This window comes from Lonchura striata, chromosome 4 (assembly GCF_050655825.1).
Source record: "Lonchura striata isolate lonStrDom1 chromosome 4, ASM5065582v1, whole genome shotgun sequence".
NCBI lineage: Eukaryota > Metazoa > Chordata > Aves > Passeriformes > Estrildidae > Lonchura > Lonchura striata.
In genome coordinates, this window is record NC_140706.1 from 2,930,209 (window position 1) to 2,957,293 (window position 27,085).

General features: G+C 50.9%; 1 protein-coding gene across 5 annotated transcripts in view; it reads left to right on the forward strand.

The window, feature by feature from the left end:
• The window catches only part of LZTS3 (leucine zipper tumor suppressor family member 3), a 51,158-nt gene that overhangs the window by 9,472 nt on the left and 14,601 nt on the right, over nucleotides 1–27,085 (forward strand). The window contains exon 1 of one of the 5 annotated variants that reach the window (XM_085577475.1): nucleotides 19,481–19,635. The exons of 1 other annotated variant lie outside the window; for it this stretch is intronic. The gene's annotated coding sequence lies outside the window, so the exon portion shown is untranslated. Of the gene's footprint in view, nucleotides 1–19,480; nucleotides 19,646–19,823; nucleotides 20,191–27,085 lie in introns of those variants that run through there. 3 more of the 5 variants (XM_021526822.4, XM_021526820.3, XM_021526823.3) reach the window with 3 other exon arrangements.

Genomic DNA, 27,085 nt, shown 5'->3' on the forward strand with positions numbered 1-27,085 from the left:
TTCTGCACCCCTGCAGGGTTTAAAGGGCAGGCAGAGCTTTGGGCTGCCGGATAATGTTTCTGTGGGCCAGATGCTGGGATAAAACCAGGGCATCTGGCAGCTCCTGAGCCCAAATTCAGGGCAGCATCCCTGCGCACCGAGGGACAGCACGGGGGAGGTGACATCTCCCAGGGACATCCCAGCAGGAGCCGCTTCTCCCTTTTGTTATTAATGAAAATTTGTCCAGACAAATTTATATGAAAAAATAAAATATTTGTTTTGCAATCAAATTCTATCTAGCCAGCCACAAGGAAAGAACAGAGCCGAGCCCGGGGATCGACCCTGGGTGTGTGACAAGGAGTCAGCCTCAGCAGAGGTTTTCTCCTATGCTCACACCTCCATCCTGGCACAAGTGGTTTTTATAGGGAAAATTCCACCTGAGGCCAAGATTTCAGCAGTCAGTCTTCCATTCAGAGTCCATAGGTTAATAAGATTTTCATTTTTGGTGGTGAAGAAGAACAATTCAGTGTCCAGAGTTGTTGAATTCCTTGATGAAGTTTACGGGAACGATCTGCCTGAGGGTTTCCATGATATCCATCTCTGGTCGTTCACCCGATGATCAGTGCCTGGGGTTCCTGTATCTCTCCAGCCATGGCCCATCTCCCATCTCCTGGCCAAGCCACATCCTTTCACTTGTAAATCAGGTTTAACATACACCAGGTTTCGCCTGCGAGGGTGGGGGGGACTCCTAATACAAACGTGTATACTCCAACAAATATTCAATATCACATATTTTATATTAGGAAGGGCGCGAATTATATCTACTACACATAACACTTTTTGTGCCCCACTGCGGGGAGAAGAATCCCTTCATTTCCTTTGGATGCTTATCCTCTAAGGATCTTGATCCTGGGGGCGAGCGACAAAAACACCCTTTAAATCCATCCCAGCGGGCTTAGGGGAGGATTAGCAGATGTCTCTGCTGGCTTTGCATCAGGCTCTGGCTCCCGCTGTCCCACCCTCGGCTGGCTTTGCACCAGGCTCCGGCTCCCGCTGTCCCACCCTCGGCTGTGGGGATGTTGGGCTCCAGGACGGTTTGGATGGCTGGAGATGAGAGATCTCTGAAGGCTGCTCTTAGGATATCTGGTTTATTAGAGAGGGTGAAAGGCCCTGCTTGGGGTCGCCAGATGCGACATGTGGCAGGCCCGAGGGCATGGGGGAAGGGAGAGGCAAGGGTAGAGGGAGATAAGATGATGCTCCAGGAGAGAGGGGAAGTTCCAAGAGGGTGGGAGTTCCATGAGGGTGGAAGTTCTATGAGGGTGGGAGTTCCAAGAGGGTGGAAGTTCCAAGAGGGTTCAAGTTCCAAGAGAGGGGAATTTCTAAGAGGGTGGGAGTTCCAGGAGGGTGGGAGTTCCAAGAGGGTGGGAGTTCCAAGAGGGTGCAAATTCCAAGAGGGTGGGAGTTCCATGAGGGTGGAAGTTCTATGAGGGTGGGAGTTCCATGAGGGTGGGAGTTCCAAGAGAGCGTCTGGCTCCTCAGGGACCCCTTATCAGGGGGCTTCAAGGTGGGCTGGAACAAGACTTGGGCCAATGGGGTCACAGACTCCTGATGCTTCAGGGGAGGGTTACAGGTGTGGGATGAACTGTACATTTTGGGGGTTGAGATAGAACACTCCATTTGACCCTTGGACCTACCTGTAGGTAAGGGCGTTGTTCAACCAGAGAGGGGATTGTCTTCATCCTGGCTGTACTGTTGTTTTCTACTTGTGCAGTACCTAAGGTTTGGTATCTCAAAACTTGTTACCATTTCAAGCTCTGTATTTCCTAAATCTCTTGCCAGGCAATCATATTTATAAGGCTTTCTTGTTTCATCTTCCCCAACACTTGGCCCCATCCAGCTCCAGGCTTGCGCTTCCCGAAGGAGAAATGATGGAGCCGGCCTGGCTCTAATTCCCCTCGGGAGATCGCTGCATCCCAGGCAAGCCCAGGCTGGCCACTGGCTCCCAAAATTGGCGATTGGTTCTCACCAGGGAGCTGGTTCTGGTGGGTGTCCTGTGGCTGGGATCACCGAGCTCTTCCCAGGGTGTTTCACCCTGGAATTTTCCAGGATGGAGAAGCTCCGCCTGCTTCCAACCTTTGGGGGATCCCTACAGAGGAGGCCGGGTAATTCCCCAGTGAAGATCTGACTTCTCCCCCTCATCCCAACCTGGCTGGGATGAGAATCATCCCTCTCCATCATCCCCTTTGTGTTTATCTGGATCACTTCCCATTCTCAACACTTTTCCTCCTTAATTTGTCTCAGCGCTGGGTTTTTTCCCCCCTTAATTTCCCTGCTACCCCCACATCCCTTTGACCTCTCCTCAATTCCCACCCCCGAGGACTTTTTTGACCGCCAGGACTCTCGGGATGGATTTCCTCCGGCAAACACGAGCTTGCATAATAGCTGTTGACACCGCAACTTCATTTGAATCGATCTTGTTCGCTAATTAGCTGATTGCAGTAATTGGCATGAATTGCCTTGGGGGATTCTGCCTCCCTGGGGGTGGCCAGTGGCCAGCGTGTCCCAGGGAAGAGGTGGGAATGGCAGCAGCGAGGTGATTCCTGCTCCAGGGACACCTTCCGCAGGTATCCCGGTGGTTGGTGGAGCTGCAGAGGAGCTTCCAGAGGGGAACCACAGCCTGGTGCAGGGATTTCTAACTCTTGGAGTGTCAGAGCCACCAAAATGTCCAGAGTAGCTATTACAGGGCCTAAAATGGGTTAAAGTCTCTGTTTATGGGGTGAAGGGATGTGACTCCGCTCTACCTCAAAATGCAACTGGAGATGACTCAAACACTGGGTTAAAGATAAACCAAGTGAAGCAGCATTTCTCAGAGGTCATAATTCCCTTCTGAAAATTCCCTGCCAAAAATTCATGGAGTCATGATGAAACAGCATTAGAATGAGCGAGGAGGGAGCAGGCAGTATCAGGGAGAGTGTCCTCTGATGGCAGCAAACCTTTTGGGGGATCCAAAGACAGCTCTGGGTGGGAGGCATCCCTGAAAAGCTCTGATGGTCAGGGGGAAATGGGATGGGCTCAGGGAGATTCTCATCTTCCCGGCCCCTTTTCCTCCAAGCAGCAGCTGCACAGGAAGGAGGGAGGCTGGGAGGATCGTCCTGGTCCCAGTCCCTTGGGATCCAGTCAAGATCCAGCACTCCCCATTGTGAGAAAAAGAGAGGGACATCAAGGGCAGGTAGGGAGTGACAGGACAATGGGAATGGCTAGAAACTGCCAGAGGGCAGATTTACCTTAAATACCAGGAAGAAATCCTTCCCTGTGAGGATGGGCAGCCCTGGCACAGGGTGCCCAGAGAAGCTGTGGCTGCCCCTGGATCCCTGGGAGTCCAAGGCCAGGTTGGACAGGGCTGGGAGCAGCCTGGGACAGTGGGAGGTGTCTCTGCCCATGTCAGGGGGTTGGAAATGGGATGAGCCTTGGTGTCCCTTCCCACCCAAACCATTCCTTGGTTCTGGGATAACTCATCTGTTAAACCACACCCCAAACCAAAGCTCCTCACAGGGGCACATTTCCATCTGTGGTGCTGCTGGGGTCACCTGATCCAAACCTGCCCCTGGCAAGGCTGAAGGAGTCTGTGAAATGCTGTTTTTATATGAGCTATCTATTTATATTGACAGCTTCCCACGCTCCATCCCTCGAATCCTGCATCCCTTTCTACCAGGCTAAGTTGCATCATTCCAATTCTTCTTTCCCCACCCCTTTCTTTCTTTCTTTCTTTTTAAATATTGCCCTGTAATGATCATCTTTCCACTCCTCTGGGGTCCAAGAGAAATCCCAGGGCTTCTTAGAGAGGATGAGCAGCAGTCCATACCTCTCCTCATCCTGCTTCCACGGGACTCTTGGGAGCAAATTAATCTGAACCCGCTGTTTAAAAATGTTTCTCCTCAGGCCATGCCATTTAGTGTCTTCCTGGGTTACTAATGGACTAGAAAGCACTTCGTTGTCCCTGTGCAACATGAGAACATCAGCCTGCTTTTTCCGAAGCCAGAACAGAAATTATTGAGCTTTTTTCTTTCCCCCACTTCATTGTTATCAGCGATTTTCTGATCTCCAGCTTGAGGACAGGCAATGCTGCTGCAGTTATTTTGCTACTTTTAATTTTGTAAAATCAAATTAAAAGTCGCTTCCTCCCAGTCATCTGTGAATGTCCAGCACAGAGCTGATATGGCCAATTGCAAACTGAATTGTGGAGTAAATTCCATGTCTTTATTGAGCCAGAATGCCAATAAGTGCAGCCTTGGTTGCCAGTGTTGGTTCTTAAGTATTTGGGGCAGAAAAGAGAGAGCCCCAAAGAAAACTGAGCTCTCCAAGACCCTTTGGTGGCTCAGGAGACCACATCAGGTTGGATGTTAGGGAAGGTTTTTTATGGAAACAGTGATAAAGTTCTGGAATTCTCTGCCCAGGGAGGTGGTGGAGTCCCCATCGTTGGATGTGATTAAATAAACCTGGATGTGGCACTGGGTGCCAGGGTTGAGGTGAGGTGTTGGGCTAGGTTGGACTCGATGATCTTGAAGGTCTCTTCCAACCTGGTCATTCTGTGAATTCTGTGACTTCTGTGATGCTGTGATCATCAACCAGAGCTGCTTTTATTCTTTATTTTAAAGCATTGCAAACACACAAGAAGCAGCTGCCTCCACCTGTGGGGTCCACAGGGGTTTTGTGGTGCCTTTGTTCAGCTGCAGCCGAGGGGTGGAGACCCCTGAAGAGCCTGGGTCAGACCTGGCTGGGATGGAGCTGGCCAGGGGGTGGATATCCCAATTTCCCACTGCAGAGGAGCAGCTTTGCCAGGGACAAGTGACACGAGGGACAAGTGACACGAGTGGGGGTGGCCGGAGGGGCTGAGCCCAGGGAGGAGCTGGCAGGGGACACGAGGCTCAGCAGACAGAAACCGCAGCAGGAGAAGCCTCTGCTTTTCCTCCCCGAAGTTCTGCAAGGTTGGACACAATGAAATTCCCTCCTCCCTCCCCTGCCCGAGGCAGCCACATCCCAGGAGGAATTCAATGCTGCCTCCCGGTCCATTCAAAACACGCCAGGGTCAAACCTTTATAAGGCAACAAAGAAAATAAACCCAAAGACAAAAAGCTATTCTGGAGGAGGGGAGGGGAAGGAAACAGCTCCCAAAATATCAGTGAGAACCTTTCCTTTAACCCCAGCTCTGGGATGGGGGTCTGCTCCGGTGGGAGCAAGCAGGGGAGATGTGAGCACATCCTTCTGCACCTTCTTGGTGGGAGAGGGCCCCAGTGACCAAAGTGCAGAGTTTTGGGAATGTTGGGTTAGGATCATGAGGATCTGGGTGTTGGAGAGGGCACAGCTCTTGGTGGGATGTCTCCTGCAGGGAAAAGGGCACCAAAGGACCCTGGAGCCCCTCCTCTGCCCCATTTGCTGTGGTCACCACTTCCCTGGTGGCTGTGAGGGTTCCTGGGGTCACCCTGTGGCTTTCAGAGGTCGTGTTGCTCCTGGCTGTGATCCCAAAGGCAGCTGGACAGACCTCCAGAATAATTTGGGTTTTTTTTCCCTTCATTTCTGTTCTTGAGCTGGGAGCACTAGGTGAGGCTTTTTGAGAAAGGTATTTTGAATTGTTCCCACGTGGGGTTAAAGCTCTGGCACTCGGGAAGGGCTGGGAGAGGACTTGGAGCTGCAGGAGGGAGTGGGAATCAAACCAGAGCCACCCAAAATCCTGCGGGGTGGGAACGGACACAAGGTCCCACTTCCTACTGGGCCCCTAACTCCAGTGGGGGAGGCTCCTGCAGGTGCAGACACCCCCAGGAGCAGGGCTGAGCCCCAAAAAACACCCCAGGAAATGCCAGGAGAGGGTTCCCCCCTGCCTGCTGACACAGCCCAGTGCCCTCTCCCACCCCAGCAGCCCTGCAGGAGGGCAGGGCTGTCCCTCCCAGTGTCCCCAAGGGTCACTCTGGACACAAACAGGCTCTGTTTGGAGCAGAGCAGGGAAGGATGGTTTGTGGTTTGTGATGGCTGAGTCAATGTGAGCGGGAAAAGCCTGGCTATTTTTAGCACCACTGATATTTTGGGGGGGTTTAAGCCTTCTCCCTCCTCCCACAGAGGCATCTTAGCAGTGCCTTGCTTGAAGAAGGAATGAAAGAAAAAGACTTTTTCCATGGCAAAAGAATAAATAAAAGAATAAATAAAAGAAAAATACATTTTCCAAGGTAAAAGAATAAATAAAAGGAAAAAGAATAAAGAAAAAGACCTTTTCCAAGGCAAACAGGTGCCAGCCTCACAGGGTGGTGCTTCCTGGGATGAGGAGATGAGGGCAGCAAGATCAGGGTGAGCAGCAAGAGCCAGAGAGACAAAGCTAGAAGTCATGCACAGAGACAATCCCAGAATTGTTCAGGTTGGAAAATCCCTCCAGGACAATCCAGTCCACCCATTCCCCCAGCACTGCCAAGGCCAGCACTGACCCACGTCCCCAAGTGCCACATCCACACGGCTTTTAAATCCCTCCAGGGATGGGGACTCCACCACTGCCCTGGGCAGACTTTTCCAATGCCTGACCACTCTTTTGGGCTGGAAACTTTCCCAAATATCCAATTTAAACCTCCCCTGGCACAACTTGAGGCTGTTCCCTCTCATCCTGTCCCTGTTCCCTGGCTGCCCTCTCCTGTCAGGGAATTTTGGAGAGCCACAAGGTCCCTCCTGAGCCTCATTTTCTTCAGGCTGAGCCTTTTTCCAGCTCCCTCAGCTGCTCCAGACCCTTCCCCATCTCTTTTCTCTTCCCTGGACTCTCTCCAGCCCCTCCAGATGTTTTTCCCAAGCTCTGCCTGTTACTTCTCTGAGCACCCAGAGGTCTCTCTGCCCCGGGGTGATCCCCCTACTCTAAATGCACATGCATCAAGTTTTAAAGCTCCTCACCAAATCATGGAAAACTTTTCCCGAGTTTTCTTCCCTCCTGGCTCTAAGAACCATGTGGCATCATAGCACAGCGTGGTGGCCACGTCCCCTGGAGCTCCTGGGACCCCTCCACCTGCAAAAGTGACATCGTGGGACTTCTGCAGCTTCCAGCTGGGCCCTGGGACAGTGTTTCCTCTCCTTGTGTCCGGGGAAAACCACATTTAGGGTGGCCTGGGATGCACCACGCTGTTGCTCCAGTCCTGACCAGGGAATTGGGGCCTTCAGCATCTCCTCGTGGGATAAGCAGCCTCTTCCTTCCCACGGCTTGCCCAAAAAATCAGCCCCCATCTCCCCTTCCCCACCATCCCACCTTCCTGCTGGAGATGAATTTCTTGTCCTACCGTGCAGATTTAGCTGCTTTCATGACAGCTAATCCATGCTCAGCGTGGAAAACTCCCAGGTTTCGTTTAGTTTAGCAAAATATGAACATGGTTGGTGGGTTGCATGGTGTGCATTTTTGGGGGGGTTGGTTTTTTGGGGGGTTTAGGAGATTTTTTTTTTTTCTGTTTATTTGGGTTTTTTTTTCCTTTTGTTTTAATTTTTTGTTTGTTTGGGCTTTGGGGGTTTTTTTTCGTTTTGTTTTTGTTTTTTATAGAATCATGAACAGAAGCACCTCCAGATTACAATTTGAATTTTCACAGCTCTTTCTGTTGCGTTCCTGGGAGACAATGGGGGCACTTAATGCTTTAGGGATGAAAATCAATATGAATTTCTGGGTTCAGAGGTCTTTGCCAACCTTAACAATTCTATCAGCAATGGGCAGGGATAGGTGGAAAAGGGTCACTCTGACAGCCTGTTTTATAGCCCCTCAACACACTCCCAGATCTGCCTTCTGTGCAATTTACAGCAGATCCTGATGGATTTCTGGTCCATGAACTTGCCAAGTTTCCCCTCAAACCCTGAGCATCAATTACATCCCACAGCAGGGAGCTCTCCAGGCCACCAACCACTGCCTGAGGAAGGAGTTTCTTCCTTTTCTCCCTTATTTTTACCTTCATCTGCTTCCTGATGGTTTTTTTTTTTTTGTTAAAAAAAATGAAAAATATACAGCTCCACATCTGTGTGTCATTTAGCCGTGTCTCTGGTCCTGTCTGAAACGCTGCCCCAAACCCACTGATGCTCCGAATTTCTGAGCAATTTGTCAGCGCAGATTTAAAAAAATAAAATAAAATAAAAACTACAGAGGGAAAACGTTGGGAATCCTCCTGCACAAGCAGATCCCACGGCAGCCCCTGTCAGCAGCACAGGTGAGATGAGCGGCGTGGGATCACTCCCAGCTTAGAGAAATTAATGAGGATGCTGTACCGGGCTGAGTTCTGTCCCAAATCTATGAAGTGCAAGCTTGTAACATGTGCCAAGCTCCTCTGGAGCTTGTTTCACAAGTGCTTCTCATTTTACATGCACGCCTGAGGAATTCTGCTTCCCCCAGCTGAAGGTAGGGATGAGAGGAAAAGTGAGGAGTGGAGAGAGCAGGTGGATCTGGCAAATCCTTGCACAAAGCACCGGGAATCTTTGCCTGGGTTTAGGCCACAGATTCTGGGCTGGCTCAGCGTGGATGGACAGCCCCAAGTAGGAATTGTTGCCTTCCTTTGGAAATTGTTGGAATCTGAGGTATTGATGTTTCTGAGACTGGGGCTGAGGCTTTGAACATCCACCCAAAGCCTTCTTCCTCTTGAAGAAAGGGGAAATTTACTCTTCCAAAACCCAAACTCTTTCTTCCCATGTCCTTCTGCTTGCTTTTCCCTTTTCCTTGCAGGAGTGGCAGCCCCATGGCTGGGTGATTTCCATTCCCTTGGAATTGCTCCATTTCCAGATCCCCGAGCTCTCTTGTTGGAATTTGTGCTATTGATGATCCCAAGATTGTAGAAAGTCTCTGTCTTTCTGCCCCGCTGCCAAAGCAGAAGCCATAATTGGTCTGTGCTGGTTTCCAGGTTGTTTATTCTGTTTATCTCTCACATGTTCTGCTGCCCTGCCCAGCTCTGTCCTGCAGGGCAGCGTGTGGGGCTCTGCCCTCAGTGGGATGTTACAAACATTAAATACCAGAAACTCCCTGGGCTGCATTTACAATAACGTGCCAATATCTGTCACCTACGTTGGACAGTGTGTCCCCAGCCTGAGCCAACAGAAAAATGCCAACACCACAGTGAAACATGGAGGGCATGAAGAAGGAGAAAAAGGACAAGGCACACCCAATTTCCTCCATCTTGTCCCCTTTGGACCCCTTATCCAGAATCCTAAAATTGTGCTCCTGGGTGTCACTGGGAGGGAAGCAGTGAAAACCAGACATGAGCAGGGTTAAGGCAGAAAGGCAAGGCCAGCATCTTTTTGTCCCCAAAGTTGCAGCCACACAACACAACGCCAACGTTTTGGGGTGTCCCAACAGTCCATGAGAGGCTCTGCAAAGCTCAGGTGAGCAGTGGAGGTCACAAAGTCTAAAGGGGCTAAAAAAGAGCTGCAGAGGGACTTTGGATGTGGGGGAATGGCTTCAAACTGCCAGAGGGCAGGGTTTGATGGGATTTTGGGGATAAATTCTTCCCTGTGAGGTTGGTGAGGCCCTGGCACAGAGAAGCTGTGGCTGCCACAACTCAGAAAGGGTCCAAGGCCAGGCTGGACAGGGCTTGGAGCAAGCTGGGATTGTGGAAGGTGTCCCTGCCCATGGCAGGGGTGGGACTGGATGAGTTTTAAGGTCCCTTCCCACCCAAAAATTCAGTGACTCAGTTGTGATGATGATCCTCAGGCTGACTGGGTCAATGGAGAATGGTTTTATATCAAAAACAGGGTGTGGTAGAAAAGCACAAGAGGGGCTGGAGATATCTCACTAGAGACATGATGGATTTTTTTCTTTCATGCTTTCTGACTCTGGGTTTTCCTCTCCTGGGAAGACCATTTGTGATCACTGGCACCTCCAGCAGCTCCTGAGATTGGTCATGAACAGGGGCAAAATGGTCCTTTTGGGCAGGCCTCACCTCGTGTTCCCTGGGCTGGCCACTCAGTCCTCACAGGTTTCATTAGATCTGGCCCTAACGAGGGCTCTGCTGAGCTCTGGCAGTCCTCCTCTCTCCCCCTCCTCCAGTTCTCTGCATCTTCTGAGTGGAAATGACACAAAACTGAGGAGTTGTCACCACCCCACTCCACGAGGCCAGCACAGAGAGGATGTTTTTCCACTTGAGAATGGTTTGTCCAAGCTGCACACACACACGCTCTCACACTCACACGCTCTCACACACACAACACAAGAGTTTTCTCACCAAGCCCTCGGGATTTTGGCACTCCCTCCCACTCTCCTGCTAGTGCACAGCCCCACTTTCCAGCTGAAGTCGTTTTTGGAGGAGATGTGGAGAAATCTCCTCACTGCTTTGTTTGCAGCAGAGCTGCTGGCGCTTCCCAGGGCTCCCAGGCTGGTCATGAGCAAATGGAAAACAGAAGGAAACCAAATCCATCCTCCCATCCATCCCTGCCCTCGCCGTGTCCCTCGTGCTGCCAGCTTGTCCCGTGGCCATCTCCAGCTCCACATGAAAAGGCCTCCATCAAACCAAGAGCTTTGCAGCCTCTGCTTCCATTTCAAAGCCTCTTTTTCCTTTTGCCGAGGATCTGGAGGGACGGGAGAAGTGTTCAAAGCCCAGAGTTGGTTCTGAAGTCCAAAGCTGGGAGAGCAAGAGGGGTTTGTTTTATGTGACAGAGCAGAGGAACCTGTGAGGCCAACACCTCCCTGCAAATCAGGTCATTTATTCAGTGAGGGGAAAAAAAGCCTTCCCAAGGTTCAGAGCATCAGGGCAGAAATCAAAGAGGATTTGAAGGAGGAGGGAAAGCCAAGCTCTGGCTTTGCCATTCCTGCCCTCCTGCTGGATCCCCATGGTCCAGCAGGCACTGAGGGAGATCAGGAAAATATTTCACTCTTTACACACCACTTCAAACCCTCCGAGCTGCCCTTTCCAGGGGGACTCAGGTCAGCTGCCACACTAAACTCCAAATATTTTCCTAGCTGGCAAATGAAAGAAAAATAAGCCTGTGTGTCTGTGCCTGGCTCTAAAGCCAACGTACACGGAATGATGAAGCCCCTGGCACACATCTTGCAAGAGCTAATTATAGAATTTGGAAGGCAACGTGATAATGTTTTCTTTAGATGTGTGGTGCAGATGTAATTACTTCTCCGGAGATGCCAGCCGCAGATGACGCAGGATGCCCTTATGTAATCACCTTTCTTATGCAGCTGTGGAAATTTTCCCTCCCTGGCCCATCCCCTCAGCTCCTTTTTGAACCTCGCCCTCGTGGTTCCTTCAGAAGGTGATGGGTGAGGTCCACAGGCCAGCTGGGAGCACAAGGGCAGCTCCAGAGAAATGCCATTCCTGGGTTTCCCCATCCCTCATCCCTCCGTGAAGGCGCAGAAGGAGGTGATGGCTGGGCATTGGCAGGGCTGGGAAAAGGCCATGGAGCCAAGTTTCCCCCATCCCTGGCATCTCCTGGGGCTTGGACCAGGAGCCAACTGCTCCATTCTCCTGCTGTGGAGGAGCACCTGCATGGAGCACCCTCCCAAAAACGGGCTGGGGATGCTGAGAATGCAAGAAACCAGCAGAGAAAAGCTGGCTTGTCCCTGCAGGGCGAAGGCTTGGTGGGTCACAAATGCTGGAGTTGCTCCAAAGGATGCTCCAGAATGCAGGAAGATCTCCCAGGTGATCCACTAAGTCATTCCTGACCAGGCAAAAACACAGCATGATCACAGCCAAAAATTCTTCCAATACAAGAGGGATTTTTGCCTGTGGATCCTTTCTGAGGTTTTCCTTTCTGCCTGTGGAACCTTTCTGTGACTTTCCTTTTGCCTATGGAACCTTTCAGAAGTTTTCATTTTTGCCTGTGGGCCCTTTCTGAGCTTTTCTATTTCTGCCCATGGATCCTTTCTGAGGTTTTCCATTTTGCCTGTGGATCCTTACCAAGATTTTCCATTTTGCCTATGGATCCTTTCAGAAGTTTTCAATTTTGCCTGTGGATTCTTTGTGAGGTTTTCCTTTTTGCCTGTGGATCCTTACCAAGATTTTCCTTTTTGCCTGTGGATCCTTTCTGAGGTTTTCCATTTTTTCACCTCAAAGTCTCTCTGTCCCACAGCCCACTGAGGTCCAAGCCATGGGTATCTCCAGGACAGAGGTGTCCCCCACCACCAGCACTGCTCAGAGGGGACCCAATCCTCTGGCATGAGCAGTAAAACCCTGCCTTGGCCACAAATATCCAGGAAAAAGGGCTGGTAAGCAACCTGGAGGCATCACCCTGTACAGGCAGCACATATTTTGGCTCTGTGCTTCCACCCTCTTCCACCCCTTTTCCTGGACAAACTGGACCATTCCTTGCTGTTTTTAAGGATTAATACGTGATGCAGAGGGGTGACTGAGTTCTGGGCCATGCTGATGCCACCAAAGTTGCAACTCTGGGATGTGAAGACTTTTCCTTCTTTTTTTCTCTGCATGGCATTTGAGTCAGGGCATGGATTGTGGAGGATGAGCCTGGAGAGGAACGAGGCTGAATCCCTCAGAGTTCAGAGAGTTGGGAAATGGGGGAATTGACCACAAAGCCTGAAGGAAAGGAAGCCAGGGAGATGGTGGGAGGTAAAATCAAGGTTCACCCACTGGGGAAACTGGTTTCCAGTCATGGTCAGTGCCAGTGACCGCAGAGGAATGTGTCCTCAGGGCAGGGAATACCCACATTCCTCCAGGACAAAGAGCCAGTCCCTGGGGGATGTGTTTGTAGCACTCAGGTCATTCATTAACTGCAAATTCCAAATTCCCAGGAGTCCAGGGCCATCAGGTGGTCATGGACTCAGGTGGCATTTGAGCCCAAGCCAAACCCCTCCCTGTGATCCATGGACTGTGTCAGCTGGGTCCTTGTGGCCTGGAAAGGGACGTTCAACCTTGTGTCCTACCCAGAGTGGTGGGGGAGCCACCCCAGGGGTGTTCCAGGCTTCCTGCTCAGTGTCCCACTGCCCCTCCAGAAGATCCTTCCCAAAACTTGAGGATTCTCATCCTTCTGCTTCTGCTGAGGCCACTCAGCCACCAATTCCTCCCCGGAGCAGAGGCTGCCTATGATGGAGATGGAGATGATGGAGATGGAGATGATGGAGATGATGGAGATGATGGGGATGATGGAGATGGTGGAGATGGTGGAGATGGTGGAGATGGAGATGGAGATGATAGATATGATGGAGATGGTGGAGATGGTGGAGATGGAGATGGAGATGATAGATATGATGGAGATGATGGAGATGATGGAGATGATGGAGATGATGGAGATGATGGAGATGGAGATGATGCAGATAATGGAGATGATGGAGATGAAATGGAGATGGAGATGATGGAGATGATGGAGATAAGATGGAGATGGAGATGGAGATGGAGATGGAGATGGAGATGGAGATGGAGATGATGGAGATTATGGAGATGATGGAGATGATGGAGATAAGATGGAGATGGAGATGGAGATGGAGATGGAGATGGAGATGGAGATGATGGAGATGGAGATGGAGATGATGGAGATGATGGAGATGATGGAGATGGAGATGGAGATGATGGAGATGGAGATGGAGATGGAGATGGAGATGATGGAGATGATGGAGATGGAGATGGAGATGGAGATGGAGATGGAGATGGAGATGGAGATGGAGATTGGAGATGGAGATGGAGATGAGATGGAGATGGATGGGACAAGATGAGCACACATAGCTTAGTTCTGTGCCTGATGTTCCTCCCTGAAAAAGAAAACCTCCCACCCTGGGCCAAGGGGCTGTGACAAATCCCTAATTCCTGATACGGACAGAAAGGGCACTTCCAAGCAGGATCCTTGAAACACCTGGTGATTTCATGGAAATCTGCAAGCTGGTTTGCTCCAATTTAGTTTTACTAGGCCTGGCCTGATGCTTTGGGACTGTGAGTGGGAGATTTGTTTCCTTCATTCTGGATAATCAATCAAGGATGATTAAGAAATGGTTTTAAACTAAAAAAGATTAGAGATTTAGACTAAATATTAGGAAGGAATTCTTCCCTTTGAGGGTGGGGAGACCCTGGCATAGGGTGTCCAGAGAAGCTGCGGCTGCCCCTGGATCCCTGGAAGTGTCCAATGCCAGGCTGGATGGGGTTTGGAGCAACCTGGGATAGTGGAAGATGTCTCTGTTCATGGCAGAGGGATGGAACTGGATGATCTTTAAGGTTTGTTTCAATCCAAACCATGCCATGACTCCAGGATTCCACAATTCTCTGCTCTAAACATCATTTGGGAAACCTGAGGATTCACATCCTCCCCACAGGCAGCTCAGAGCTGACCCAAATCCCACGGCCAGGACACCCAGCTCACACTCTGGGCTTTCAGCACCCACAGGTGGAGATGCAGGAGCCTCTCCTGATTTTTGGGAAGGCCTGGCCCTTGCACCAGGCTGTGGCTTGCCAGCGCTGTGAGGCTTTGTCTGCTCTGTGCTGGTACAGGAGGAGACAGCTTATACCAGCAGGGATGGGTTTTTTCCCAGAATAAGAAACCATCCCTCTGGATGACATAAACCAGAGTCTTTTGGCTTGTTCGTGCTGGCTCAAGCTGAGCAGGCAGATGTAATGGATTGGAGATGGAAAGTGTCCCCCACTGCAGCAGCTTTTGGGGTTATCCCAGCCTCAGGATCCCCCGTGGCAGCTTGGAGAAGGTCCTCTCCCATCCCCAGCTCTGTGTGGGCATGAGGAGGTCTCACACAGGCTCAAATGATTCCACTTAATGAGCAGGAAAAGCCTCTTCCAGCATTTCAACTTCCAGACCAGTGGGATGTCCCTGTGCTGGTGAACCCCCGGGTGCAGAGAAGGTTTGTTTTATCACATAAACCAGCTTCTTGCACAAACAAACTCTGGGTGCCATCCTGCCGTTTCTGCTGGGAGCTCAGCCACAGAGCACGCTCAGGCTGTGCAGGCTGCTGGGGATTTAATCAGCATTCCCAGCAGAAAGGTTGGATTTCCTGGCATGGCACAGTCCTGCTCCCCTACCAGCCCCATCCTGCACGTCTGGCTGTGGTCCCTGTGATCCCTGCAGGGCACTCACAACGAATCAGGCAAGGCAGAATCTCTCCACAAACACAGGGAAGCCCTTGGATGTTCCACACCCGTTGACTGTCAGAGAAAACAGGGTTTTTCTTCTGAAAACCAGGCTGGAAATCACTGCTTTAACAACAGAGAAGGGGGAAGAGCTTCAAACAGAGCCTGGCAAGGAGGTACTGCAGGAATTCTGGTTTCAGTGCCCAGCTAATGGGTGTCAAGCACTTACAGGCACAGCCAGTTCACAGCTGAGGTCTGAGCTGGGTTTAAGTTGTTGTGGTGCTGGTTGGGAAGCTCTGGAGGCCTCCAGCACAAATTCAGAACTGTCTTCATCACCAGAGCAGGCTGGCATTGCCCAGCCAAGGCACTCAGACATGCTGGGATGGAAATGCCACTTCCTTTGTGGCCTCAGTCTGCCCAACATCCAGGGCACCCTTATTGAGGGGTTTGTTCTGCTCCTCAAGGCTTTGAAAATTATTTTCCCTCTAAATAAAGGATCTGGGTGAAGAGAGGAGGGAGGCTCTTGCTCACATTGGGATGTCTTGTACTGAAAAGCAGCTCCCCAGAGCTTCCAAGGAAGAAATCCCAGTGCAGGGAGCCGCTGTCTCTGCTTCCATCCCATCCCCACCTCCGCCTTGCCACACGCCTGAGCACATCAAGGCTTTCCACCCCTATTCCCTGGGGAATTCCTCAGCCCATCCATGCTCCTTCAATCCTCACTGCAGCTGATGTTTTCCTCCTTCTCTGATCAGTGCAAAGGACGCTGAACCAATCCTGCAGGTGCACTCCAAGGATCTCAGAGAGTGTGGGAATCCAGGACATCCCTCTGGCTGCCCTGGGACCCTGGCAGGGATCAGGAACCCCCTGGACAGAGCCCCAAGAGACACTGTCTGTGATGGAAAAGAGTTTTCAATCTTACAGGATCAATTACCAGCTCTGAGTGTTTAATAGAAGTAATAATTAAGTGTGGCACAGGTGCAAAAGTAAAATTTTAGGATTCTAGATTAGAGGTCCAAAGGGGACAAGATGGAGGAAATTGGGTGTGTCCTGTCCTTTTTCTCCTTCTTCATGCCCTCCATGTCTCACTGTGGTGTTGGCATTTTTCTGTTGGTTCAGGCTGGGGACACACTGTCCAACGTAGGTGACAGATATTGGCACGTTATTGTAAATGCAGCCCAGGGAGTTTCTGGTATTTAATGTTTGTAACATCCCACTGAGGGCAGAGCCCCACACGCTGCCCTGCAGGACAGAGCTGGGCAGGGCAGCAGAACATGTGAGAGATAAACAGAATAAACAACCTGGAAACCAGCACAGACCAATGATGGCTTCTGCTTTGGCAGCGGGGCTGACAGACAGAGACTTTCTACAACCTCAGAATCATCAATATCTCAGATTCCAACAAGAGAATTTGGGGATCTGGAAATGGAGCAGCTCCAAGGGAATGGAAATCGCCCAGCCATGGGGCTGCCACTCCTGCAAGGAAAAGGGAAAAGCAAGCAGAAGGACATGGGAAGAAAGAGTTTGGATTTTGGAAGAGTAAATTTTCCCTTTCTTCAAGAGGAAGAAGGCTTTGGGTGGATGTTCAAAGCCTCAGCCCCAGGCAGAGCAAGGCCGTGGTGGCTGGGTAGGGAAGGATTTTTAGGTGGGGAAACCCAACCCTGTAGTCCCAGGCTGGAGGTCACCTCAGCTGGTTGGATCTGGGTGACACAGTTTGACCACGGCCACCCAAAAAGGGCAGAGCAGAGAAGGATAAAACCCACAAAGGGCTGAGACCAAATCCGGTGGCTGAGTCCCACGGGGACAGGGCAACACGGAGGCCTGGGTGCAGCTGGCTGTGCAGGAGCCCTGGCACAAAGGGGTGCTGGGTGAGAATTGGGGGTCTCTGTTGGCTCTCAGAGGTGATGGAGGGGCTCTGCTGGAGGTGGGCAGAAAGGTTCCTGGCTCAGCCACCCGAGCCCTGGGTTAGAAATGGGAGCTGACAGTTCAAAAGTTTACACCCCACCTGAGAGCATCAGGAGCATGGGTTATCCTGGATTCCCCAGCCTTCTCCAAAGTCTTTCCTAACATGATTTATTCATCCATGGCGAGCACTAAGACATAACTCAGCTACCAACGGGAGCACAGCTCCTGCAGCTGCAGTGTCAGGAAACTGCCTGTGTCCTGTGAGATCTGGAACTGCTGCAGCTCCCTGCTGGCTCCTGTGCTTGGGCAGCTTCCCCAAATCCCACTGCTGGGAAGGCTCCACGTCCCAGCAGAGCTCTTCAGCCAGCTCTGCTCCTTGCCAGAGCAGTGCCAGGGATGGAAAGGACTCTGTGTCTGTGTGGCTGCTTCCAAGGTGCACACACATCCCCAAAACCTACTTGTCAGAATTCTCTGCTTCTGGAGCTTAAAGGCAAAACTGCGAGCTTGGGTCTCCACAGGAATGCATTTTGGTATAATTTATACCTTCCCTGTGCACCCCAGCGGTGTGTTTTGCCCTGTTTAAATGCACCCATATTTGATTATAACCCATATTTTATATGGGTTATTTGAAATAACCCATATTTGATTATTTTGGCATTATTGCTGGTTTTTGTTTGCCCACCAACACCGGCTCCGTTTGCGAGGCCCCGACCGCTGACTCCTTTGATCCCCCAGACATCCTGCCAGCAGAAAATTCACTGGAGCAAATGTGTTTAAATAAGTGCTAGCATTGTGTGGCTTTATTTCCCTCCCTCCATGACTGCAAATAATCCAGAGTAAATGCTGAGGCAGGACGGCCCTCGATGGGAAGCCTGATTGTTCTCCTGCAGCTGGGAAAGTGGGAAAAGGAGCTCTGAGCCATCCTGTGCCACCAGGGCTCTGCTCTGAATGATGGAAAGGAAAGAGGGCAGCATCCACACCCAGCTTTTGGCCAGGTGGATGGAGCTTGGGGCAAGCTGGGATAGTGGAAGGTGTCCCTGCCCACGGCAGGGCTTGGAATGAGATGAGGTTTAAGGTCCCTTCCAAACCAAACCAAACCATTCCATGGATGCACCATCCCATCCAGCCCATCTGTCCAATTCTCTGCCCTTCCTTCAGAGCTCTGCACAGCCATCCCCAGAAGGATGGGAAAGATGAGGAGAGTCCCCTGACAGAAAGATCCCAAATTTAGTATTTGAGTGAAAACGAGCTGTTTTGAGCAATCCCCACTTGAAAAAAAATGCCCACCCCAAAATTCCATTTGAAAACAGCCCAGCTGTTAGAGCCCCAAATCTCTATTTTGCACCAAAACAAGCCCCCCAGACCCTAAAATCCCCTTTTTAAAAACAAACAAGCAAACAAAAATAAACAGGCAGTCAGATCCCAAATCCCTATTTGAGGAAAACCAGCTGCCAGACCCCAAAATCCCCCTTTAGCCAAAATAAGTTACCTGATCCCAAAATCTTGATTTGATAAAAACCAAGCCATCAGACCCCAAAATTCCCTATTTGTAAGATAACCCAAACCCCAGCTGTCTGAACCTAAAATCCCTGTTTGAGAAAATTGAATCTCAAATTCCTCATTTAAGAGAAAACAAGTTCTGAGAATCTGAAATTCCCTATTTGAGAAAAAAATACCTATTAAAACAAAAGAACCCAACAGTCAGATCCCAAAATACCAATTAAGCAAAACAAGCTGTTAGAACCTCAAACCTTTCTCTGTGCAAAATCAAAGTGTCAGACCCTAAAATTTCCATTTGAAGAAAAACACACGGTCTGACCCCAAATTCCCTGATTGAGATAAAACAAGCCTCTGAACCCCAAATCCCAATTTCAGCAAACCCCAAAACCTTCCAAATCCACAGATTCCCTATTTCAGCAAACCCCAAAATCTTCCAGACCCACAGATCCCTATTTGAACAAACCCCAAAACCTTCCAAATTCATAGATCCCTATTTGAACAAACACCAAAATCTTCTAAACCTACAACTCCCTACTTGAGCAAACCCCAAAACCTTCCAAAGCCACAAATTCCTATTTGAGCCAACCCCAAAACCTTCCAAATCCACAACTCCTATTTGAACAAACCCCAAAACCTTCCAAATCCACAGATTCCTTATTTCAGCAAACCCCAAAACCTTCCAAATTCATAGATCCCTATTTGAACAAACACCAAAACCTTCCAAACCCACAGATATTTCAGCAAACCCCAAAACCTTCCAAATTCATAGATCCCTATTTGAACAAACACCAAAACCTTCCCAACCCACAGATCCCTACTTGAGCAAACCCAAAACCTTCCAAACCCACAAATCCCTATTTGTGCAGAAACAAGCCATCAGACCCCAAAAATCCCCATCTGCAAACAGTAAAAAGGAAAACTCCCAATCCGTATTTCAGGAAAACCCAGCGTCTGACTCCAAAATTCCCATTAATACCAAAACAAACCCCCAGCCCCAAATTCCCCTTTGAGGAAGCCGGAGCCATCCCGTCCCCAAATCCACTTTGGGCACAAAGGGTTAAGCTCCTGCGGGCTCCGTGGCCAATCCCACCGAGCGAAGGGCAGCCCTTGGCCCCAGCCCAGCAGCAGGTTGCTCTCCTCAGGTATTATTTTGGATTTTTTTTCCCGGGATACCACGCAGGGAAAGGATGAATTTGGCGGTCGGCGGAGGATGGGGAGCTGCGGGATGCACCCCTGGGCTGCCCAGGTAAATCCCGGTGGGTGTCAGGTTTTTGTGGGATGTTTTTATTTTTTCCCCCTTTCCTTCCCCCTCTCGCTGGGTGTCTTTGTTTGGGACCGGGAAGAGTTTGCGGTGGATTAGTGCAGGGCTGAGCTGCTGGGACGTTTTGCAGGTGATTTAATTTTTTTTTTTTTTTTTGGGTGGGGGGGGGTGGGACACTCCGTGGGGATCAGAGATGGGGTGAGCGGAGCTGGGTGGGCAAAACTGCGATTTTCCCCTCTCTAAACCCCCCCTGGATGCAGCTGGGACCCTCCCCAGCACCGAGACCTTGCACCCCAGCGGATTTTAGGGGATCGCTCCGGTTTGGCAGCGCTAATTCCGGCGGTGGGGACAAGGCACCCACCACGGGGGTTTGCTCCAAGGGAGGAGCGAGCACTTCTCTGTCTGGCTCCGCGCCCAAAAAAAAATTCCTCGGAGCGAGTTAATGATAAATCACGGCCGGGTTGATGGTGGCAGCCGGTGGCCGGTCCCCTCCTTGTCCTTCCTGCGGCTTTGGGAGAAGTTTGGGGATGGCAGAGCCAGGTAGGGCTGGTGGGGACGGCTCCTTGGGACCGCTCTGGGGGTGATGGCTCACCCCAAAGGGCAGGATTGGGTCCCTCCCCTGCGACATCCCGTCCGCAGGGGGGTCTGGTGACAAAGAGAGGGGTGCCCCTGGCATTTGGGGCCACGGAGCTGGGCTGGAGCAGGGGTTCACAGTGGGATGGCCGAGATTTGGGGTGTGGGGTGTGTGAGGATGGCAGGCAAGGGGTGTAGCTCTGTGCAGGGACACTTTCAGTGCTGACCAGGAGCTTCCACATATCCCATGTGCTGGGCAGTCCCTCAGGCTCAGCTGGCGTCACCTCATCTCCAGCCACCTTTCCAAGGGATTTTCAGTGTATTAGTGCATGGGCTGAGCTGGTGGGACCCTTCCCAGTTGCTTTTTAGGGATGGGATGTACCTGCTGGGCTGCGTTTGCACCAGGGGGTCAGAGCAGAGATGGGGTGCATGGAAATGGATTGCTCATGGTGGGGAAATCTCAACCTGGATCCCACTGGCAGCACCTTAACAAGGGGAAACTGAGGCACGCAGGGCTGGGCTGACCCCAGGCAGTCCAGCCCATGGTATGGGGCATCCCAGACCCTCAGGGATGCTGAGGCTGCTCCATCAAACTGCCCTGTGCTGAGGGCATCCAGGGAGTTTTCCCTGTGCCACCAGGGGACAATGTCCCTCACAGGGGACAATGACACAGCTGGCCCTGAGTATTTTCTGGGGGCAGTCACAAGGGTCACAGAGGAGACCATGTTTGAACACTTCCAGGTGGACACACAGGATCTGGGATGGCAGTTTGGGCTGAGCTTGAAGCCATCCTGTCCTGCTGTCCCTTGGGATGATGGGGACAGATAAGGCAGGTCATGGAAAATCCTTCCTGTCTGCCCTCAGGTGCATCCTGGAGGGTGCCAGCCTGGATCCAAACCCAGGGCTCTGAGAGCAGATGAGGAAAAAGGGGGGAAAATCCCCCTGAGGATGAGGACTTTGGCCAGGCAATGCTGGTGGATATCCAGTGTGGCTTGCAAAAAACTCCATGGCTGGATAATTCCGGGTGGAAAGGATCCCAGGAGCTCTCCAAGCCATCCTGCTGCTGGTGAACCTTGCCTGGTCCATTCAGGGCTTGAAAACCTCCCAGGATGAGACAAAAAAGCTTCCCTGGGACTGTACAAATGTACCTTGTCACACCTCCACGTCACCTGCCGAGGTTTCTCTGGGGCTTTGCCCACCTCGCTGCAGCCTTCAGAATAATTTTGATTTCTTCTCTTACTGAAACAGCTCAAGACTGGGGTGGCCTGCCAGGTTCTTGGCTTTTAATTCCACTCTGCCTGCTTTTTCAGATCCAGAAAATCCTGTGGATTAAAGCTGGGATAAAAGACCCAGAGACAAGGAGCTAGGATGGAGGAGGTGGGCTTGAGACAGGTGGAGCAGCTCGTTCAGGATGAGCAGCAGCCATGACCAGATTGATTTACTGATTCTTTTACTGTCAGTAAAGGGTTTCCAGGAAGCTGAGGCTGGGTGTCCATTCCAGGAACACCCTCAGGGAGCTGAGAGGGAAGGAGGGACAAGCAGGAGGGCACAGAGCCAAGGCCGTGTGCTCCACAGTGCAGATTGTGGCTGTGCTTTGCCACGATTCCCCCTCCTGCCACGTCCTGGGGGTGGGGACAGGGTGGCAGCAGACTGTGTCCCCTAAACACAGCGACCAGCTGAGGGAGGAAAACTGAGAGCAGAGTGGGAGGACTGGCCAGGGAAGGTGGAGCAGGCTGCACTGTTCAGGCTTTGTCAGGGAACAATGGGGCCTTTATTGGGGAAGAGAGGTGGCGAGGCTGGCAGGGACAGGTTGGTACACAGAGAGTTCCTTGGCCAGCTGGGGGACAGGGCACTGGCGTGTGGGATGGGACAGTTTGGCAGCCAGTGTCCCCCTAGCCAGCCCTGGGGGCAGGGAATTGGGACATGGGGTGGCACAGGTTGGTACACGCTGGCCAGCTGGGGCATGGGGAAATGGGAAATGGGAAATGGGAAATGGGAAATGGGAAATGGGAAATGGGACAGGTTTGTAACCAATGCATCCCTTGCCCAGCTGGGGTGAACACAGAAATGGGCTGGGATAGTCTGGTACACATCATGTCCTTTGGCCAGAAAGTGGAACAAGGAACAGGGATATGGAATATGGAATATGGAATATGGAATATGGAATATGGAATATGGAATATGGAATATGGGATGGGATAGTCTGGTACCCATCCTGTCTTCTGGTCAGACAGTGAAACAAGGAACAGGGATATGGGATGTGGGATGTGGGATGTGGGATATGGAATATGGGATGGGACAGTCTGGTACCCATCCTGTCTTTTGGTCAGAAAATTGAACAGGAATATGGAATATGGAATATGGAATAAATATGGAATATGGAATATGGAATATGGAATATGGAATATGGAATATGGAATATGGAATATGGAATATGGGATGGGATAGTCTGGTACCCATTATGTCCTTTGGCCAGAAAGTGGAACAAGGAACAGGGATATGGGATATGGGATACAGGATATGTCCACAACAGATATGGGATAATATGGGATAATATGGGATAATATGGGATAATATGGGATATGGGATAATGGATATGGGATATGAGATATGGGATATGGGATATGGGATGTGGGATATGTGATATGGGATGTGGGATGTGGGATGTGGGATGTGGGATGTGGGATGTGGGATATGGGATATGGGATATGGGATATGGGATATGGGATATGGGATATGGGATGTGGGATGTGGGATATGGGATGTGGGATGTGGGATATGGGATGTGGGATATGGGATATTGGATATGGGATATGGGATATGGGATATGGGATGGAACAGGTTGGTGCCCAGAATGTCCCTTGACTACAGCTGGAGGAAACTGGGACACGGCAGATGGGACAAGGGACAGGCCAGTTTGGTACCAAACATGGCCGGTGGTGGGACCTGTCACCAGGTGCCACTGTGAGCCCCACAGATGCTGACATGGCTCTCCTTGATGTGGGTCTGGATCCGTGGCCACCCTCCCAAATCCTTTGCCATCAGGAGTTGCAGTGAGTGCTTTAGGAAAGGGCTGCTTCTGAGCACCCTGGGGACCCTCACAGCTGAGAGTGAGGAGCATCCCATGCTGGGGACATCCTGAGTCAGGTGCTGCCACCCACTCCAGACCAGAGGAGCTTTGGGGATGCAGGAATCCATCGTCCTGCCGGGCTGTCCCTTGGCAGCTCCACAAGGAAGAGCCGACTGGGTCTTTTCATCTCATCTCTTTTGTTTCAGGCTTATTATGTAAATAGCTGATGCGGCCCCCATAATGAGAAAGTAGTTTCCCAGAATACAAAAGGCTGTAATTATCTCATTAGCAGGCGGAAAGGAAAAGGAAATGTTTCTAAGCCAGCTCACTTTTATTTCCCACAGCAGCCCGAGGAAGTGCAGCCCCCAAAACCGGGACCTGCCTGCCCCTAAATCTGCCACCCCCTCTCTTCAGGAGGGAAAAGCAAAGTGGGATCCTCCTGTATCAGAAATGGGTTTGTACTGGGAGGGCTTTGAGCAGGGCCCAGTTATCAGAGGATGCTGCAGGTCCCTGTGCTCTCAGGTGCTGGGACAGGGGTAGCTGGAAAGTGGGGGGGGTCACAGAGGGACAGGGTGGTCCCCACATTCCCAAATTGGATGTTCCTAGGCAGGACTACCATCCAAGTCCAACCTCCCTGCTCCAGCTAGGGCACGTTACTCAGGATTGTGTCCAAAAGTCAATCCAATCATAAGTCCTTTGCACAGAAGGATGGAAAATGTGCAGCCCCACAGCCCAAGAGGTGTCTGAGGGTGGCTGCAAGAATCTGCCACTACTTGACCCTCCAACCTGCCTTCCTGAGTTTTCTTTTTAGAAAAAAATCTGCAGTGCAGGGATAAATGGGGAAAGAGAGGTCTGTGACCTAGGGAAGGAGCAGGAGTTGTTCTTCTGACTTCATTTGGCTTCTGGTTGTGGAAAAAGCTTGTGGTTGAAAAGCTGGAGAGCTGCATGTTTTTGCAGACAGGTTCAAGTGTGTTTGTGCCGTATTCCAGTGGCAGAGGAAAACCTGGCAGCCACCAAGCCAGGATGGGGGGAAAGGACTAGGAGGAGGTGCAGAAAAGAGCCACAAGAGTCACTTGAGGGCTGGGAAAAATGCCTGTGAGAGACAAGAAAAACTCATTCTGTTCCCCTCTTCACTCTGAGCAACTTGAGAAGGGTGCAGGAGAGCAGGAGGTGCTGGGGCACTGGAGCCAGGTGGGAGGGGAGCTGTGGTGTCCCTGCCTCTTCAACAATCCCAGTGGAGGAGCTCTCAGCCAGGTTTGGGACCAGCAGGGCCATAAGGAGGTGACAAGTGATGGCCTGTGACACACAGGAGGCAGAGCAGTAACTGAGTGGCCTTTTTGGAGGACATGGTGTACAAAAAAAGGTGAGGGAGAGGAAGAGGGATGTGACTGAAACCTGCACCTGAAACTAAGAGGACAAGAGGAAAAAGGAGAGGTTTAGACTGGATATTAGGGCAAAATCATGAAAAATTTCTTCATGGAAAGGGTGTCCAGCCCTGGCACAGCTTCCCAGGTCAGTGGTGGAATTCCCATCCCTGGAGGGATTTAAAAGCCATATGGATGTGGCGCTTGGGGACGTGGTTTAGTGGTGACCTTGGTAGTGTTGAGGGAGCAGTTAGACCCCATGGTCTTAGAGGGGTTTTCTAACCTGGATAATTCTGTGATTCTATGATTCTACAAGTTCAAGTCTTGGGTTTCAGCGGTGTTTTTTTCCCAGGGTTTGTTCATGCCTCACTGGACACAGGTGGCTTTGCTCCCTACAGGGTCTGTGTCTTCACTGCTGACCCATTCCTGTCCTTCCCACTCCACATCTCCTCCTGGATGAAGCTGAAATTATCACAGCCATTCTTTTCCCACCCTTTCTAACCTGTTCCATCACCCCAGGACATGCTGCCTTTTTCTCCTCCAACCAAACCAACCCCTTGGCAGCACTGCCAACAAACCGGCAGAGCCAACCCGAGCTGTAAACACGGGGCAGGTGTAAGCCCTGCCCCTAAAACAAACAACAGAACAGAGCAGGGTTTATGGTGTCAGCAATTGCTGGCTCCTTAAAGCCACAAACAAACCTGGCTAATGAAGGTCAGGGGCACACCTGTTACCACACTTGGCAAGAGGGGGAATTTTTGACCTTCAGGTGCCTTTGTTGCCCGTGCTGCCAGAACCACAAGCCTGGGATGGGCACGTGTGCCAAGCCCTGCCTTGCTCTGGGGCTCTTTGCTGGAGCTCTCCGTGCCCAGACCGATGACTGATTCCCTTCTCCCCTGGCACGGTGCCCAGGTGTGTCTCTCTCCCCAAGGCCTTTGTTAGGAGAGCGTTAACAATTAACCTCCTCAGGCAGAAACCGAGCCAGGCCTCCATAATTTAGTCTTAGTTAACCATTCAGCTGCTTATCTCACAGCAATTTTTCTTCTTTCTAACCGGAAGGCATTCACTGGTGGTTTGGGTGGAGCAAGTGGAAAGATGCAGTTGTTATTTTACAAATTACTGTACTTACAGTAACATCCAGGAATGTCCTGGAGCTGCAGGCACCTTGGTTGGGAAACCTTGGTAAGGGGTGGACATGCAGAGTTTGCCTGGCTTAGCTGGGGAAAAGGACATTTCACCCCAGATTTTCTGCACCAGGCATCAAAATATTGCTGCCCCCGAGGTGAGGCTGGTGCAGGAAAGGCCAAGAGGCCACTGTGGGTGGATGGGATGGGGAGGTGGTGCAATGTGGAGTGTGTGGATTCCCAGTGTCCCTGGTCACAGAAGGTCACCCAGCCATGCTCGAGGGTGACTCTTCTTTCCTCCTAAAGGATGGACTTGGGAGTGAAATGCTGGTAAAAGCAAAACACTTGGCTTCCCTCAGCCTCCCTGTGCTCGTGGCCAGGCTCAGCACCCTTGGGAATCACCAACAGTTTGTGAGAAGTTCAAACATGAACTTTCAGTTCATGCTGCCACGGGAGGGAGGCAGTTATCATGGAATCATGGAATAGTTTGGTTTGGAAGGGGCCTTAAAACTCATCCAGTTCCACCCCCCTGCCATGGGCAGGGACATCTTCCACTAGCCCAGGTTGCTCCAGGCCCCGTCCAATCTGGTCTTGAACACTTGCAGGGATCCAGGAGCAGCCACAGCTTCTCTGGGCACTCTGTGCCAGGGCCTCACCACCCTCATTCAAGAATTTGTTCCCAATATTCCGTCTAACCCTGCCCTATCAGTCTGAAGCCATTCCCTCTTGTCCTCTTGCCCCAGAGTTGATGAGATTTAAGAAGAAGAAATGTCCTGAGGAAGTTTTTAGTCACACATTCCCTCAAACCTGGAGGGTGAAAAAAAGACTCTCCTACTCTGTGCCAGAGCGTGGCAACGTTATTCCCGTGCTCAAAATGTGATTTCACAGCTCGGCCAAGGAACAACCAATGTAAAACCTGACTGAGAACTGGAGCTGGCCAGAAGATACGAACCCAAGGGTTGTTGTTCCTGGGAAAAAATGGCCCTTTTTGGCAAACAAAGCTGTACTGTCAGGGATCTCTTGGCACTTCTGGAATCTCCTTAGTAACGTATTTGTAACACTTGTCTGTATGCTCTGTTTATCAGATCCCAGGTTTGCAGTAAACATAAGCTAAGAACAAGGGGTTTTTTTTCAGAATATTTTCTTGGATGATTCCCAGTTAAAAGAAAATTCTTGTTGTTGTGTTGGCCTTTTTTTTTTTTTTTTTTTTTTCCCTTTTGGAAGGATCAAACTTTCCAGTGACCTCATCCTGCCCTAAGAGAGTCAATGTAAACGTGCAAATGTCACTGTGAAATTTACCCAGT